The sequence below is a fragment of the Ailuropoda melanoleuca genome, chromosome 5 (assembly GCF_002007445.2).
Source record: "Ailuropoda melanoleuca isolate Jingjing chromosome 5, ASM200744v2, whole genome shotgun sequence".
NCBI classification, from domain to species: Eukaryota; Metazoa; Chordata; class Mammalia; order Carnivora; family Ursidae; genus Ailuropoda; species Ailuropoda melanoleuca.
Genome location: NC_048222.1, coordinates 69,504,057 through 69,523,813, shown reverse-complemented (window position 1 = coordinate 69,523,813; position 19,757 = coordinate 69,504,057).

Genomic DNA, 19,757 nt, shown 5'->3' with positions numbered 1-19,757 from the left:
CGATCCCGGAACGCCGGGATCACTCCCAGAGCCGAAGGCAGACGCTTAACGACTGAGCCACCCAGGCGCCCCAAGCCTGCATTTCTTATTATATGACTGGGAGTGATGCTGATCCCCACTGAAGCTGTGCCTTGGCCAGTAAGTAAATGAAATCACATTTTTCGGTGGCTAGAATGAAACTTTGACTATTCCAATACTGTGTAGGTATTAATACAATGGAATATTATTCAGTCTTAAATAGGAAGGCAATTCTGACCCATGCTACATGCCGCGTGAATCTTGAAGACATGATACTCTGTGAAATGACCCAGTCACAAAAAAACGAATATTGTTTGATTCCACCTACATGAAATTCATATCCAAGTCAAATTCACAGAGATAGAAAGTAGAATGAGGGTCTCCAGGAGCTAGGAGGAAGAGGGAATGGAGTTGTTCAATGAGTATGGAGTTTTAATTTGGGAAGCTGGGGGCGCCTGGGTGGCACAGCAGTTAAGCGGCTGCCTTCGGCTCAGGGCGTGATCCCGGCGTTATGGGATCAAGCCCCACATCAGGCTCCTCCGCTATGAGCCTGCTTCTTCCTCTCCCATTCCCCCTGCTTGTGTTCCCTCTCTCGCTGGCTGTCTCTATCTCTGTCGAATAAATAAATAAAATCTTTTAAAAAAAAATAAAAATAAAAATAATTTGGGAAGCTGGAAACATTCTGGAGATGAACGGTGATGACGATCGCACAATAATGGGAATGTATTTAATGTACAGAACTGTACACTTAAGAGTAGTTAAAATGGTAAACTTTATGTATATTTTACCATAGTAAAAAAAAAGTAAAGTATGTATGCATTAAGGGCTTTCTATATGCCAGGTGCTACATTAAGCATTTTATATGCTTTACTTTGTTTAATCCTCATAATAATAATTAATATGAGGTAAAGATGACTACTATCCCATTTTGTAGATAAGAAGATAACGCCTAGAGAAGTTAATAACTTTCCCGTGCAATTGGTACGTGGAGAAACCAAAATTCAAATACTCCAAAGAAGCACTCTCAGCCACTATCTTATTTCTAAGATCACAGAAATAGAATTAACTGATTCAGGAGAAATGGGAATAGATAGACAAAGATTATAAGGCCTTAACACATTGGTGGTCTTATAATCTTATTTTTGAGATATGGTAAAAGCACTGTCCTTCTAACATCCTTCTTTTTCATGCAATACTACCTATTCAAAACTTAGCATAGTTTTTTATGAAATATCTAGCCCAAGAGTATTGCAGCCACCAACACTTCTGTAAAAGCCAAAGAAACTAACAGCATGGAGCCGTGTGTGTGTGTGTGTGTGTGTGTGTGTGTCTTCTTCAAAGAACCCAGCTAATATGCACCTTCCAGAATTTTCTTTCTGTAGATGAGATGAAGTAAAGTATATAACACAAGGCAAAAAATGAATAGGAATTGGTGAGAACCAAATGAGGAGTAAGGTGAGACAAAGAGAAGTTGCCGCCTAATCTGAGTAGTTATCCTCTAGTAACCTCATAATGAATCAATCTGGAAATATGTCTGACAAGGTAAAACAATATCCTATCAACAGAAATAATGTTTAAACAAAACTGGATCGTGTGGTGCTAGAATTTCCCACAGTCTTCTATCAATATTGTAGTATGTCCATTACTTGATATGAGGCCAAATTGAGACCCATTTGGACCTCATTTAGAGTCATTTTGAAGTTATTTGCTGCTGAAATTAAATCCTTCTGTTGGGAGAGTATTTTATTGTTAGTGAAAGAACCACAAATGAATAGATAGTTGTTCTCAGTTTTCTCATGCTGGCCAGAAATAGAAGTCAAAGAGAAAATTCCTTCAAGAAAGAAAATGCCCTCACTCATACTTCAAGTTATAGAAGACATCAAGAGTCACCAAGTTGTCCAATACTTTCCCTGATCTTCCAAGATTTCCATTCTCGATCCTGAGACCAGAATGGTTTGGCCATTTTTGAGAAACTATTGCATTTAGGGGGATTTATTCCACAAAAGAAGAATGTGGGGCTAAGAGGTGGAGAGAGGGTGCTAATCTAGAAAATGATGCACCTCTGTTCTTTAGCTTCTATTTCTGGTTTTGTGTGACAGGTAAGAGAACACTGACCCCACATGCTCTCCCAGTGACCACCTCACAGCTCTTCAAAGAGGCCCTTTCTCACATGACTCCCTCTTCTCACTGGATTCCCACCTAAGTCTTGATGGTAACTTAGAGAAAGATGGTCTTCTGAAATACACATTTTAAATACATGCCCTCAAATGAGAAGTCATGACCCTAAGAGAACTGTAGGGACAGCAAAATGTATGAAAAAAGAAGTTATGGACCTAGAGGTTAGAGCCAATCTTATATCTCATCTTGGCCACTTACTACACTGGTGACTTGAAGCAAGTTACAGGACGCTAAACCTCCGATTCCTCATTAAAATGGAGATAAAAAAGATCTCAAATATTGTATAACGTTATCAAGGGTAAAAAATGAAATAATGCAAAAATTCCTAATACAAAACAATAAGCATCATTTCTTTCTCTCATACAGGATCAGTCAGTATTGCTCGAGACCATCCCCTCTCGGTCACCATGGGAAAGGGTTGTCCATCTCCTGAATCCAAGCTTTATCACTTTATTACCTGGCTGGCATGTGAGTTGGTTCATTCTGGCTCTTAGAGGTGGCATATTCTTTCAGTTCCAGGTATCCCATGACAATATATTACTTACAAAGGCTTAATACACTTCAATTTCCATAACCGTTTGGATTAAAGGATTTTTAGGACTCCTGATTTCTCTGTGAGCAGCTATTATAGAAATCATCCCTTATCTTATACAATATACAAGCAGGAAACATACCACGAATGAAAATGGATGGGCATTTGCAGTGAGTACATATTAATATCTGAGCTTGGGTCATTGAAGTTTAAAGTTGAAGACTGTTCGGTAGACATTTATCTTGAAGAATGTTGTAATAGCAAAAAGGAACCTGGCATGGCAAAGGAAAAGAGAGAGCCTCTACCACATGGTAGAATGGCCCATGGGAGAAGCAGGCAGTATAAATAGAATTCCTATACCCACAGTTGGAGATAAGTCATAGGACACGACAGGGTGCCCTCCAAGCAGCAGGAATGTGTGTACATGTACATCTCTATGTCAAATGTTGGATCTAGTGTTCACTGTGGACAACTAGGAAAGCAGGATTAATATTTTTAATACACCTGAAAGACTGGAAAAGTCCTTACAAAGTAAAAATTACTGAATAAGATTTGAGAGGAAATAAAAAACCAGAGAGATATACATGGTATTTGGTGTTGGTTTCCACCTGGGGATTCTGTAGGAGATAACCGAAAGGCTAGGCTAGGCTTTGGGCAGCCTTGTTGTCCTAGGGGGACAGAAGTGAAAGTTAGGACCCACAATATTAGGGGTTCCTGGGTGGCTCAGTCGTTAAGCGTCTGCCTTTGGCTCAGGGCATGATCCCAGAGTCCTGGGATCAAGCCCCACATCAGGCTCCTCTGCTGGGGGCCTGCTTCTTCCTCTCCCACTCCCCCTGCTGTGTTCCTTCTCTCGCTGGCTGTCTCTCTCTCTGTCAAATAAACAAATAAAATCTTAAAAAAAAAAAGACCCACAATGTTAAAAGCTGACTAAAATCCCCTTGTTTTGGAGTTAAGACAGGGGTTCTCAAGTACCAAGGGGCATTTGACAATATCTGAAAACATTTTTTTAAAGATTTTATTTATTTAGTAGAAAGAGAGAGAGAAAGCATGAGCAGGGGGGAGGAGCAAGGGGAGAGGGAGAAGCAGGCTCCCCGCTGAGCAGGGAACATGGTGCAGGACTCGATCCCAGGACCCTGGGATCATGACCTGAGCATAAGGCAGACCCTTAACCAACTGAGCCACCCAGGCGCCCCTGAAGACATTTTTTACTATCAGAAGTGGGGAGAGGTACTCTTGCTCTCTAGTAGAAACAGTGCAAAATACTACTAAACATCCCGGAACACGTGGAACATCTCCACAATAAAGACTGATCCTGCTTGAAATGTTAAAAGGGCCAAGATAAGGTGTTATCAGCTCTCTAGTGCTCTCAGCAACAGCAAACATTCTTTCTGGACACATACACACACATACACACACACATTCTTTCTGGAGGAATATTATATCATCCTAGCTCTGTAGAAACAAACCAATGTTTCAAATAAAATGTCACACGGTCAAGGACAAAAAAGCATATGAGAAGACAACCATCACGAAAGAATCAGCGGTGGCAATGTTCAATAAAAGCAAACAGGCTCCAGGTACCAGAAATATCAGCTTACTATGTTCAATGAGTAAAAATAAAAGATTGGAAGTTTTGGCAAAGAAAGGAAAATCACGCAAAAAAATTACAGAGCAGATTTGAGAGAAAGAAAAATTCTAGAACTGAAAACTACAAGAATGACAATTAAGACTGCAATGGATGCATGCGACCGCACATTAGAAATAATTTAATAGAGAATTGGTAAGCTCGAAGACAAATCAGAAGAAAATATCCAAAATGAAACTCAGACAGATGAAACACTGAAGAGAAGGGAAGAAAAGTCGACCTAGTGAGAACAGAGGTCATAAAGCATTAGTACAGGTAGCGACAGAATTTTCCAAAACTAAAAACAGACATGAATCAACAGATTCAAGAAGTGGTAAGAAACAGCCACACTCTAAATGAACAGCAATTCCCTCCTAAATGCATCATAATTAAACTTAAGGAAGACAGACAAAAATAAAAGCATCCAGAGAAAAAAAGATATTCGAACTAAAGGGTCATTATAGTAGAATGGTAAACTTAAACCCACACAGGAAATTCAGTCGTTACATTGAAAGTAAAACCCCAATTAAAAAACACATTCTGAGTGTTTCTTGAGAAAAAGAAAAAAAAAAAAAAAAACCCTTACCTACTGACAAGATATATAAGGATCCCAAAAGGGTGAAAGGAAAAGGATGGAAAAGTGTAGCTATATCATCTAAAATAGCAAACATTACTCCGACAGCTGATGGCTCAAACAAAACAGTGACTCCTAGGAGGTCATGACGTGCACTGTTCAATGTTCAAACAACACACAAAAGTGAATTTGTCAATAGAAGCCGTGCCCTAAGATCTGTGTAGGTACGTTAATATCGTTTAAAAGATACTTGAAGGCAAAAAACATTACCGTGGGTTCAAAGGGACACTTCCCGATGAGAACAGGCATAACTTACCTAATAAATAAATAAATAAATAAATAAAACAATTTGAAATTTTATTCCCTCATAACATAGGGAACCATACAGAGAAACAGATTGACAAATATTTTAGGAATAACTGTTAGAACACACAGAAGAAAATAGATTTGAATAACATGGTTAAGAAATAGACCTAAGTGGGGGCGCCTGGGTGGCACAGCGGTTGGGCGTCTGCCTTCAGCTCAGGGCGTGATCCTGGTGTTACGGGATCGAGCCCCACATCAGGCTCCTCTGCTATGAGCCTGCTTCTTCCTCTCCCACTCCCCCTGCTTGTGTTCCCTCTCTCGCTGGCTGTCTCTNTATTGTAGGAATAACTGTTAGAACACACAGAAGAAAATAGATTTGAATAACATGGTTAAGAAATAGACCTAAGTGATGTATATTAGAACACAGCACCTGACAACTCTTTAGGCAGGTACAAAACATTTTCAGAACTTTGTCATGTGTTGGGCCATAAAGCAAGTCTCAACATGTAAAGGAAGTGAATCCACTGACTACGGAAAAAGAAGCCTATGCAGAAGTGCCTGCCCTTTTTATCACCTCTTGGCCTTTTGGCTGAGATCAGGTGTAGAAGTGCGAGCACTTCTGTACAAAGATGTACACCCAGCAATGTTTGGAGCAGCCTTATTCTTGGTCATCAGAACGGGAAGCAACTCAAATTTTCATCAAGAGTAGACCAAATAGGGGTGTCTGGGTGGCACAGCGGTTAAGCGTCTGCCTTCGGCTCAGGGCATGATCCCGGCGTTATGGGATCGAGCCCCACATCAGGCTCCTCTGCTATGAGCCTGCTTCTTCCTCTCCCACTCCCCCTGCTTGTGTTCCCTCTCTCGCTGGCTGTCTCTATCTCTGTCAAGTAAATAAATAAAATCTTTAAAAAAAAAAAAAGAGTAGACCAAATAAAGAAATTGTGACCTCTGTTCCCATATTAGAATATTACACAGCAGGGAGACTGAATGAGAGCTACAAATGACCATGCAGGTACGTGTCACAACCAAGACCGAGAAAACCAAGCACTCAAAATAGTCTGCCATATACTTCCATGTATATGAAGCTCAAAAACGAGTGACATAGACGGTAGTGTTTATATATGCACACTGGGGTGATAACGCCGTAGAGAGGAGGACAATGGTAAAACCGGCTAGGGTCATGCTTACCTGGGAAGGGGCATGATCGCATAGAGAGGCCCGGGGCAAAACTAAAATACAGGGTCCCTTATTCACAGATTATTAAGAATTTCAAAAACAGTGACAGCAGGACATTAAACCAAATGTGGAGCCCTCCTAGGCACGGGGTCCTAAGCACACCCATGAAGCCGCCCCAGGCAGTGCCCACAAAAGGCCTCCACAGTGCTGACAATGTTCCAGAGTCCTGGTTTTCTAGTAATTCAGTCAACTTGACTGTGTACTTTTCTGTACGTGTATGTTAAAGCATGATGAAGAAAGAAGATCTTCAAAAGAACCAAAACACAGGAACCACAATTTCATTCCAATCCAGGGAGCCTTGGAGACTTAATGCCGATCAGACTACATGGCAAAAAATAAATAATTTTAAAGGCACCAGGTTAGGCATCAGGAGGCTGGAGTCTTGTCGCAATTCTGCTTTATGACTTGAGACAAGTTCACTGGAACTTTTAATCGAGATTTCTCAACCTGCCAAATGTGCGTTCACCTCCCTACCTCACAAAGTTATGGGGATCAAATGATGTCAGATAGTAGCTTTAGAAAGAACAAGTTGCTATCCACCGTAAGACGGGATTATTCTTTACACTTTAAATGCCATGTTTAAATATCCCCGTGCTGGGTACCCAAGGTAACTTGTATTGAAATGGGGTCGCCTGGCTCCCTTCTTCATGATTTGGTTTGGTTGAGGCCCAACGGACAGCCGCGGAATTTCCAGGCTTCTTTACAATGTCATGTGCATTTGGATTCTAGGATTGGAAAGGCCAGACTCAAATACAAATCTCAATTCCTAACAGTACCCTCTCCCTCATGCAGAACCCAAGATGTGGCCCCCCACTTCCCTGCCCGCACCACTGGGTCACCTGCAGCCTGGACCTCCTAGTTGAGAGCACCCAGTGGCCTCTGGGATCCACAGAGAGAGCCTGCATGTCTGAATCAAGAACTCATCTTCATACAAATGGCTAACAGACACATGAAAAAATGTTCAAAATCATTAGCCATCGGGGAAATTCAAATCAAAATCACACTGAGATACCACCTTACACCAGTTAGAATGGCAAAAATAGACAAGGCAAGAAACAACAATTGTTGGAGAGGATGTGGAGAAAGGGGATCCCTCCTACATTGTTGGTGGGAATGCAAGTTGGTACAGCCACTCTGGAAAACAGTGTGGAGGTCCCTTAAAAAGTTAAAAATTGAGCTACCCTATGACCCAGCCATCGCACTACTGGGTGTTTACCCCAAAGATACAGATGTAGTGAAGAGAAGGGCCATATGCACCCCAATGTTCATAGCAGCATTGTCCACAATAGCTAAATCATGGAAGGAGCCGAGATGCCCTTCAACAGATGACTGGATTAAGAAGCTGTGGTCCATATATACATGGAATATTACTCAGCCATCAAAAAGAACGATTTCACAACATTTGCTGCAACATGGACGGCACTGGAGGAGATAATGCTAAGTGAAATAAGTCAAGCAGAGAAAGACAATTATCATATGATTTCTCTCATCTATGGAACATAAGAACTAGGATGATAGGTAGGGGAAGAAAGGGATAAAGAAAGGGGGGGTAATCAGAAGGGGGAATGAAACATGAGAGACTATGGACTATGAGAAACAAACTGAGGGCCTCAGAGGGGAGGGGGGTGGGGGAATGGGATAGGCTGGTGATGGGTAGTAAGGAGGGCACGTATTGCATGGTGCCCTGGGTGTTATACACAACTAATGAATCATCGAACTTTACATCAGAAACTGGGGATGTACTGTATGGTGACTAACATAATATAATAAAAAATCATTAAAAAAAAAAAAAAGAACTCGTCTTCATTCTCAAGAATGGAGTATAAATAGAGGTTCTGGTCCTTTGGGATAAAATCCCACAGCCCCTATTTGGTTCTTTGTCGGGCCATCCCGAGTAATTTTGATCACATAATAAGAACCTCTTTGGCATTCGCTCAACACATTGGAAGTCTCCGTTCAGATAGGATGGATTCTAAGTTTTTTGGAAGAGGACGAAAGTGTAGAGAAGAGGCATGTAGGCCCGAGTCTGAGAGTCACTTTAAGAAACCTCCATTTAAAACAACTGCTTTTGGGGCGCCTGGGTGGCACAGCGGCTAAGCGTCTGCCTTCGGCTCAGGGAGTGATCCTGGCGTTATGGAATCGAGCCCCACATCAGGCTCCTCCGCTATAAGCCTGCTTCTTCCTCTTCCACTCCCCCTGCTTGTGTTCCCTCTCTCGCTGGCTGTCTCTATCTCTGTCAAATAAATAAATAAAATCTTTTAAATAAATAAATAAATAAAAATAAAACAACTGCTTTTGCTACCAATTAGTCTGTAACGTAATGGGGTCTATACATAGGGTCTTCTATTTCCTTCATATTTCTTTGAAACTTGTAGGATGGCACTCTGTGACCACTGCTGAATCGTATCAAGGACACCTGGCTACTCGGTGCGGCGAGCATCTGCTTTTGCTCCCAAATTCACAGCCACTCCCGACTCTCCTTCAGATTTCTAAAAGCCTCTCTCTGGAGCCATCCCCATCCGACTTAAAAGCTTCCACTGGGCCATCATTCATATTTCATAACCATAACATAAAAAGTGCTTTACGGCCTAATACCTGATATCTGAGGAACCGACGAAAGACGGGCCGGAAAAGCTGCTAGAGGTGTGTCCACAAAGGGGGGATGCGGGCTTGGGACCGCGCCTGCTGCCAAGGTGAGCAGCAGGACTGAATGCAGACCAAAGCAGCTTTTGCTGGTTTCTCATTGCTGCCTGTTTCACCGCCCGTCCCCTCTTCTGGGAGTTTACAGCGGATTCTTGGGGAGAAGGATCAGAATTTTGCTAATCAATCACTGTGTTGCAAAGCCTTCTTACAGACAAGAACTCGCTCTGGTCTCCACACTCCCCGGCAGAGAGGCAGGGTGGGGCTGATGAAGGAGCCAGAACCCTGGAGAAGGTGTTGGGAGATCTCATTCACAGGCTTACCTTTTTCTCCGATTGGTAAGGAGGCTTCCAGGAATGCCTTCACCCCTTAGCTCAACTCTCATCCTAAAATGTGTGCAGTGCTGCCTGGCTACCTCCCAGGGTGATTATTGGGCTCAAAGAAGATTCTGTCCATGGAAAGGGTTTTCAGTGTAATAAAAGGCTAGGTCAATATGAGTTCGCCTAAGATTCCAGAAAAGAAAATGGAGATGAAGAGAAGCCATGACTCACTCAAGGTCCCATGGGTACAATGAAAACATTTTGAGACTTGAACCCCTTTTCCTTACCTTCCTTCTAGTGTTCTGCCCAGAACAGGCTGACTTCTTGGGGTAATTGTGCATGATTTGATCCCCAGAAGGGCAGGAGCTAGACCACATGTTTTTAACCCATTCAATTGAGGGTCCAGTCAATATCGTCCACTTCGTATTAATTGAAGAACATTCCCAAATGCCATTTAACGCTTCTCACGGGGTGAGGTTGGATTCAGACATTGCATCTCCACCATCAACAGGGCTGGTGAAAGCAAACTCTGGGCCCCAGTCCGCTGCCAGGCGAGCAAGCTGCATCCTCAAGGACAGGAAGAAAACGTTAAAGGGGCTGAAGGCTCTACGGGGTGTGGAGAAGGAAGACCGTCTGATGTAGGGTCCTGCATCAAACCAGATTTTTCTGCTTTAATGCTTTGCTAAGAAGGGTGTTCTGAAAGGATCTTTTTCACAAATCTGCCCGGGACCAGGAGTGGGAAACTTCATTTTGGAGTAAAAGGACTGGAAAAGAAAAAGTTCCTGCCCCCAAGTTGTCTTTGTTTTCCTTGAGAAAAATGTGCCCAAGACTCTGCCCAGCACTTCTCAAAAGCTACTGGCATTTTTTTGGCCTCCATTGAACTACCCCAGTTGCCTATATATAGCCCTGTCTTGTGTAAAGAATTTAAAAAGCATTAGGATGCAGAAATCAAAGAGACAATAAATTTAAAACCAATCTTATTGTCTGCAGCCTAAAGTGTTATTCAGATCAAAGGGGAGGGGACATCTGGCTTCTGGCTTGCTACAAAAGGCAGATCACGTTACCTACCAATTGCTAGATTCATCCACTCTCAATTTTGGAGGTCTAGAGAATATGGCTTTTTTAGCTCCCGGTGAAGCATAGTAGGTGAATCAGTCAGACGTCCTGAAACTTTCGAAAGAAAACCAGCTCCACGGGATTATATAAACATATACTCATGAGTTCTGCCCTGTGCCTCTCTGGTCATGTGTGAGGCCTTCAAGAGCTCAAAGCCAAGGCCCCGTTGTCACCACTCTTCTCTACCCCACCCCCAAAGCTAGAACTTTCTGCTTTGCAAATCTAACTTCACGATCGAGAATGCACATGCACGTGTGAATCTGTTTTGCCCAAATCACAGTTCGGAACTGAGTCACTGAATGTGTAGTTGAAAACTTATGTGCGGCTTTCCCTCCATTTTGGTCATAAAAGCATAGATTTGTCTGACCATCAATTTTTCATAATAACAGCTTTGAAAGAAGGGTCAGTTGTGCTCTCTGTCTAGCAATTTACTCAGTGTCTGTACAAATCCTATACGTGATCCAGTGCGAAATTAGATGAATAAGTTCTTCCTTGTAGCACAGACAAGGGAATTACAGCAATTTAAAGACCATTATTAAGATCCCAAACCAGGAACTCTTTAGTCAGTACTTAGCTCTGATTTCATTTGTTCTCATGAGCAAATAGCACAAATGCAGGATATGCTTTTTGTTTTGTTTTGTTTTTCAGAGTGTTTCACAGGGGAACAAAGAAGTAAGCACCACATTTAAGATCATCTTCCAGTAACTCAGTGTGTCAACACAACCCTCTCTTTCCTTACCCATTCCTCACCCCCAAGAATCTAGAGAGGAAGGCAGACAATGACAGTATGAATTCTGTACTGGGGACATCACATATAAAGCTTCCAGCAACACTCTTCAATTTCTACTATGGTTCACTCACTTTCCAATATAATGAAGAAGGTTTCCAATATAATGGACAATGAAGGATCCCTACAAATCGCTTGATATTGCTCAGCCCCACTTGTGTATTTCCGTTCCACCACAGTCTTCTTTTACTGATTCCAGTTTTCTCCCTGCGTTAAGAGCCTTCCAGAAACTTACAAAACAAAATTTTCTGTCTTTACTTATCACCTAAGCCTTCTCTTCTCACCCATTCTCACCTACCCCAATCTTTCAGGAAAAAGATTCTCTGCCAACCAAAAGTTAGAAAGAGAAAATCACGGAGAGATTTGGCGTGATTCTAGCCTGATAGTCTTCTCCAGGAGACATGATTCTTTTCCATAATCCTACTTTGCTTTTCACTAAGATTGCCATTTTGTGGCTGACAAAGACTCTCATTCAAAATACATAGAGTCACTGGTAAGAGGTAAGAATGAATAGGGAAATTTTAATTAGATCACACGACGGCATCTCGGAGTAGAAGGATATTTGAGGATCTTCACTTTCTGGAGGAAATTGGAATTAAGATTTTTTGATGTAGCATTTCATCAACATTAATGGCTCTTTAATTCCATTTTCCCCCACAGAACAGCTGACATACAATGTTATATCAGGTTTGGGTGTACGACACAGTGATTCAACAGTTCTAAACATTATACAGGGCTCACCACAATGAGCATAGTCGCTGTCAACATACAGCATTATTACAATATTATTGACTATATTCCCTATGCTGTACTTTTCATCTCCGTGACCAATTTATTTTATAACTGGAAGTTTGTGCCTCTTAATCCCCTTCACCTATTTCTCCCATCCCCTCACCTCCCTCTTCTGGCCACCACCAGTTTTCTGTATTTATGAATCTGTTTCCATTTTTTACTTGTTTTGTTTTTTAAATTCCATATATAAGTGAAATCATATGATATTGTCTTTCTTATTTCACTGAGCATAATGTCCGGTGGGTCCATCCATATTGTTGCAAATGGCAATATTTTATTCTTTTTTTATGGCTGAGAAGTATTCCATTGTATGTATAACCATATCTTTCTCCGTTCATCTATCAGTGGACCCTTGGGTGGCTTTCATATTTTGACTATCGTAAATAAGGCCGCGATAAACATAGGGGTGCGTGTTATCGTTTTGAATCAGTGTTTTTGTTTTCTTTGGGTAAATACCCAGTAGTGGAATTACTGGCCTCAATTCTGTTTTGCGAGTAGTGCCCAGTTTGCTCTGAATCCTGGGTGAGCATCAGAAGTGAAATTTTGGTATGAGTCTGGCATTCCAGTTCTGACAGCGTGTCTGGAAAGGCAGTGAAGAATTGAGATGTTTTGTAAAATATAGGGGGAGAGGCCAACAAGGAAGAAACTAACCTTTCCAGCCTTGCTGTGAACACCTGGAAGAGTGAGTTTTCAGTGTCAAGTATCAGGACAAGAAAACTAAATACCATTATCTTCTTTTACACCAACTTCTATTCTTTTTCTTGTTTTTTCTTTACAAACACAGCCCCTCTCTGGGGCTCACTGCCATGTCCCATAAACTTTTCTGGATGACTTCCTGCTCTCAAAAAAGCCTGAGCGGTGGGGTTATGCATATCCTAACTACTAACCACTAAAAGAAAAGCTTAATGCTTCTCTTAATTACGGTGTTGAGAACACAAACTAGCCTATGGCTCTGAAAAGACCGAGGAGTGCCTCCAAGCAGGCTTTGTTCGTTATGATAGACCTATGTATTTACTGCGGATACAATGACAGAAATGTTATGTATTCCCCCATTAGGGAGCCAAGGTTTTACTTGGATAGACATATAATTTTCTCAGATTTCTGAAAAGTAGACTTTTTTTTCTACCCCTACCCTCTCCCGTGCCTCCAGAAAGCACATCAATAAAACCAAACTTTGTCAGAAAAGGAAAAATGTAGAGCAGAAATGAATGTCTAATAATTGAAAGCATCGTGGACCTTATTATGGTTTATTGCCTTATTCTGGGGGTCGGATGAGCACACTGTAAAGAGCGTGGCACTAAATTTATTAGCGTGGTGATCATATTTCAGACAAGACATCAAACTGAGGGGACCCACTTCTCCCATCCCACGGCACCTTCTACAGGAAGAGTCGCGTTACCATGGCGCAGATCCAGACCCACTCTCTGATGACTCATATTTCCTTTGTGGTGTGCCTGGGAGACGTCACAGGGGCTTCCTCTTTGAAACTCAGTCGCTACCATAAGAATGGCCAAAACGGGCTTCTGCAAAGGGATGTGGGAAACAATTCTCACCTGCTGGCATGTGGATCAAGTGAACAGAACGCGCGGTGTGGCCCGGAATAGGAAGCTGAGCTGGGTCATCAGTGTTCCTAGTTTGTTACTAAGTTAGGTTTCTGACCCGCCTGACCACACTGCTCATTTATATAAATATATATATAAGGAAAAAAAAAAAAGCCCAGATTCCGAACTGGTTGCTCGGTTGCTCGTTTTTTTGTTGTTTTTTTTTTTTTCTGGGGAGGGGTGTGTTATAATAGCATTTTTTATTATTATGTCACGTTAGTCACCATACAGTACATCCTTAGTTTTTGATGTCGTGTTCCATGCTTCATTGTTTGTGTAACACCCAGCGCTCCCCGCGGTACGTGCCCTCCTGAATACCCAACGCTAGTTTTTCTAAACTCCATGAACTGTGTCATCTCCCTCAAAAAGAAAGACAAGTTTTCTTTTCTTTGACATGTCCTTGTCACCTTTAGGCTTAATTCCAGAACATTTCCCTTAAAGATTTAAAATAGAGAAAATTACTCATGCAATGTTGTCCAGATCATTTTGTCCCCACTTTCAGCTTGTTCGCCTCTGAAACGGAAATCATTTATATATGTCCTGCGTTTCTTTCAAAATTAATGAGGCTCAAATACAATGATGTCGGCAAAAGTGCACGTTTTTCTATTTTAAAGCACTCTACGAAATCAAGTTGCTATCAAGTTACAATGGGTATAAATTTGTGTTGGACTCAGATAAATAGACCATATGGATTTATTGTTTCTTTCTTGTGGAACTCCACTAAAAGTCAAAGTAAAGAATTTAAAAGGTAGGAACATACAAGGACAAAGAATAAGGAAAAGAGACGCTAGCAATTGAGCGATTTCAGTAAATGTTTTAGGAGATGGAAGGCAGACAGGGGAGAGTGGAATTGACAGCATAATGGAAGCTTCAAACTGACTTAGAAATCCTAGGAGAATCGAGGCTCAGAGGCAAGGTGCGGCATAAGATGGGTGTCACAGCGAGCTGCCGAGCAGACCCTAAGAAACTGGGTCAAAGTCAGTATACAGAACAGCTGAACCCTCATATCCTTGCTCCCAGCCTGTGAGGTCCTTTGTGGTAGGTTACAGATGGCCACAAATTACCTGACACTTCTCTCAAGAGGTGGGGTCTCCTTCTTCAATCTGGGCAGGTCTAGACTCCTTCGACCAATTAAATAGGATAGAAGCAACACTGTATAGGTTTTCAGGCCCAGCCTTAAGAAACTGGGAGTTTTTACCTTCTTTTTTTGGAACACTTGCTTTTGAAACCTAGCCACTAGGCTCAGAAGCTTAAGACACATGAAGACAGTATTTGAAGCTCGGCTTCCAGCTGTAGCCAGCATTGACTACCAGCCTTGGGGGTGAGTCATCTGGGGAATTTCTTCCTGTTGAGCTTCCAGCGATCCCAGCCCCAGGTGCTATCTGACTGCAACAGCTTGAGAAACCTCTACCCAAGAAGAGCCACTCAGATGAGTTCAGTCAATTCACAGGACCATGAGAGACAGTAATAAGAATTAAAAATTAAGCTACTCCGTTTCGGAACGGTTTCTCATGCAACAGTAGACAACCAGAACACCAGGACCAGGCAACCTTAACCTCGTCTGACCTAACTTGACCACGGAAAAAAGTTTATTCTTTCAAGAAATTAAACCCAAAGTTTTGACAATTAAGCTTAACATACTGTGTTGGAGATTATCCTTCAGTGAACTATTTAAAGTGTTTAAATTAGGTGCCGCTTAAATTAATTTTATTTTACCATCAATAGCCGATTACAAAGAACTAAGTATTTCTAGAAAGAAAGAAAGAAAGAAAGAAAGAAAGAAAGAAAGAAAGAAAGAAAGAAAGAAAGAAAAAGAAAGAAAAATTAAACCCAAAAATCTTTGAATTTCAGGACAACCAGGCCAAATAAAGACAGAAATGAAGCATGGTGCTGATAAATGAAACTCTTCGTACTGAGCAAAGAGCTCACCCAGCCTTTTTTATCACCCTCATAGAGGACTAGTAGCTTCCCCACCTCCAAAAAAATGTATAATGGGTTTTTCTCTTGGGAAACTTAGTACCCCCAGAGAAAAAATCGTTAAATATTGACATTTGGGGATTCCCCAATTAAAAAGTTGCCTTACCACAGATTAGCTTGCAGTGAAGGATACCAGCTTACCAACCTTCCCGCACACACATCTTCTCAACTGGCTTAATTAGAGCTCTTAAATATAACACAGCACTAAGAATCACCACTATCTTAGGAAAGCCGGAAATTAATACACACATACATACCTAAGAAAGCCAGAGTTAAACAGAGACAATATAGAGAATGGGGGGGAAATAACAAGGAAAAAAAGATTACATCCACGAAACAAAAACAGAATTTTTTTTTTAAGTAGGCTCTGCATCCAACCTGAGGCTCAAACTTAGGACCTCAAGACGGAGAGTCACATGCTCTACCAACTGAACCAGGCAGACACCCCAGAATGTTATTGTAAAACAGAGAGAGGGCAGGACAACAAGCAGAGACTCTTTAGAAACAACAACAAATGTGACTGCCCAAATTTAAAATTCATGGGAAGCTACAGTAGTTCACTCTGCTGTAAACCAGCTACCACAAACTTAGTGGCTTAAAACAACACACATTTATCATCTCACAGGTTCTGTGGGTCAGGACTCTGGGCACAGCTTAGCTGGGTCCTCTGTTCACCGTCTCACAAGGCAATAATCAATGAATCAGCCAGGACTGGGTTCTCACCGGAAGCTAAAATAGGGAAGGAATCAACTCTAAGCTCCTTCAAGTTATTTGCAGAATTCATTTCCTTGCAGCTATAGAGCCACGCCTGCTTGCTTCTTCAAAGCCAGTGGTGGGGAGAGAGACAGACCCTGCCAAGATGGGAACTACACTCTGATGCAATCACGTTCACACGATGATCACATGCATCCTGTCCCCTGTGCCACATTCCATTTATTAGAAGCAATTTCCAGGTCCCAGCCACATTACAGAAAAGGGTATCATGCAAAGATATGAATACCAGGAAATAGTTTTCGTGGGGAAATCTCTTAAAACATCATGGATATAAGGTTATGTGTGTGTATACATGTGAATGTTGAATATATATATATATATTTTTGAATATATATATATATATATATTTTAAAACTAAGTGAATGAAAAAAGATCAAATCGCTAACTCCAGGATAAGTTGAACAACAAAGGAAACCTAAATTCAGCAGTCAATAGTAATTGATGGTCATAACAGTGTAAACTCTGATTATTGATGTAAGCAAAATTTGTGGTACAAATCGTGTGAGGTGGAGTAAGTGAAATGGAGAACGAACCAGCTGTCTTCTTTACCATAACACAATGTTGGCAGATGATATGCAAACTTAAAAGTAAGAAGTAGAAAGATGGATGCAAGGGCAGAAGAAACAGACATTTTCAGCTGTCGACTCTGAGAAATGAGACTAAAGGAGTCAAGTAGAATTGCTGGGACAAGAGACATATTTTTCATTGTAAGCCGTTGAATATTGATTTCTTTCACCCCTGTATTCATGAATTACTTCAATGTGGCATCTTGCCCTCTTGACACCTAATCCAGTATCCTTCTGGATTGTCTCCTATACTATAGAACATAGAAAGCTAAACACTTGTACTTCCCAGACGCCCATGAAGTTAATGTTTATAATTTGCCCTGGGTTCCAAAGAGCAGATACATCACACTAGACTTGCAGGCAGAAGTAACCAATCTGAGCCAGCAACCATTCATAGGAACTCATACCTTCTGTCAAGCTTGGGGAGGGAGTCATCAGTTTCTTGCGTAGCGACGTTGAAGTTTCCTCTTGAATGTGGGCAAACTTAGTGACTTGCTTTTGACAAATGAGATAAAGCAAAAATAAGTCCTGTGGCTTTAGAGGTTAAGTCATGAAAGGTGCCATGGCTTCTTCCTTGCTCTCTTTTGGTTTACTCACTCTGGAGGAAGCCAGTTACTGTGTTATGAAGAGAGGTCCACCCCGTGAGGAGCTGAGGCCTCCAGTCCAATAGCCATGTGAGTGAACGGTGATGGAAGTGGATTCTCCAGTCCGTCAAGTCTTTAGAGGTCTGAAATCCCTGCTGACACCTTGCCTGCAAACTCCTGAGAGATTCTGAGCCAGAACCACCCGGCTGAGTCATTTCCAGGTCCCTATTAGAAAATATGTGAGATCGGGGCATCTGAGTGGCTCAGTCGGTTGAGCATCTGCCTTCGACTCAGGTCATGATCTCAGGGTCCTGGGATGGAGCCAGGCATAGGACTCCCTGCTCAGCAGGGAGCTTGCTTCTCCCTCTCCCGCTACCCCTCTCCCCTTGCTCATTCTCTCTCTTTCTCTTAAATAAATAAATAAATAAATAAATAAATAAATAAATAAATAAAATATTTTTTAAATATGTGAGATAATAAATGTCTGTTGTTTTAAGCTACTGAGTTTTGGCATAATTTGTTACAGAGCAATCTCTAACAAATACAAGGTGATTCATAGGTTGGCCTGACCTCTGGCATTATCTCAATTTAGTAAGAAAAAATTCTTTCATCAGGATACTCAGTCCATCTTTTGGCTCTGCTTTTCTGTGTGTACAGGCTTCATTCTTCAGACATTTTCATCCACCTGCCTGGGAAAGATGGATGTCAGCAGATTCTGGTCTGCAGGTTTATGATCCTAGACGAGGGAAAAAAAATCTTGTTTCTCCCAGCCTCCATTTTCAAATCTGAAGAAAGATTCTATGGACTCAGTTTGGGTTTCAAGCCCATTTTTAAAACCAACCATGGTGGCCAAGCGGAATGAGTATTATGATTTTCCAATACGGTCAAATGTCACCCCATGACTACAGAGGAAATAGGAATAAAACACACAGTGATAAAAAGCCTCAATGACACCACAAGAAATGAGGGAAAGGTAGATCCAAAAAAATACAAGTTTTAAGGAGAAGATATTCAAGAAGTAAAAAACACTAGATATCTACTCAAAAGCCCATCCCAAATATAACCTCTGCTGTCATTGTGGTATAATAATAAACTTCTTCATTCAAAGTGTCGGTATTGGCAGTGGTAGAATGGAATGTCTGGAAGGGTGTGAAGCCCATTCCTAATGGACTCCTGGTACATTGTTTAATGATAAATACACAGGATAGAGAAAGTGGTTTCAGCCATAAACACAGAAGACAGAGTTGTTTTGTGAGCATAAGTATTGAAGTCTTGTTTTTATGATAATGGGGAATAGTGACAATAAGAATAATTATCTAAGATACCTTGAAATAGGCAATGATTTTAACCTCCTGCCCACTAAATTTGTTGATGGGACAGGAGGAAATGGGACCTGATAATCCTCTACTTGGTAATCACAATCAAGTTCCTGGGAGGAGAGCTAGGGCTGCCTTACTTCAGGCCTTCATCTTTTCCCACTTAAGCTGTTGCAACCATAGAGAGTTAGGGATGCACACTTTGGTGATGAAACTATCAAGACATGCAAAAAAGAAATTACTATAAAAGTTGAGGGTGTGATTATTTTTATTTTATTTTATTTTATTATATTATGTTAATCACCATACAGTACATCCCCAGATTCCGATGTAAAGTTTGATGCTTCATTAGTTGCGTATAACACCCAGTGCACCATGCAATACGTGCCCTCCTTACTACCCATCACCAGTCTATCCCATTCCCCCACCCCCTCCCCTCTGAAGTCTTCAGTTTGTTTCTCATAGTCCATAGTCTCTCATGTTTCATTCCCCCTTCTGATTACCCCCCTTTTCTTTATCCCTTTCTTCCCCTACCGATCCTCCTAGTTCTTATGTTCCATAGATGAGAGAAATCATATGATAATTGTCTTTCTCTGCTTGACTTATTTCACTTAGCATTATCTCCTCCAGTGCTGTCCATGTTGCAGCAAATGTTGAGAATTCGTCTTTCTGATAGCTGAGTAATATTCCATTGTATATGTGGACCACAGCTTCTTTTTTTTGTTGTTGTTGCTATTTTATTTTATTTTATTTTATTTTATTTTATTTTTATTTTATTATATTATGTTAATCACCATACAGTACATCCCCAGATTC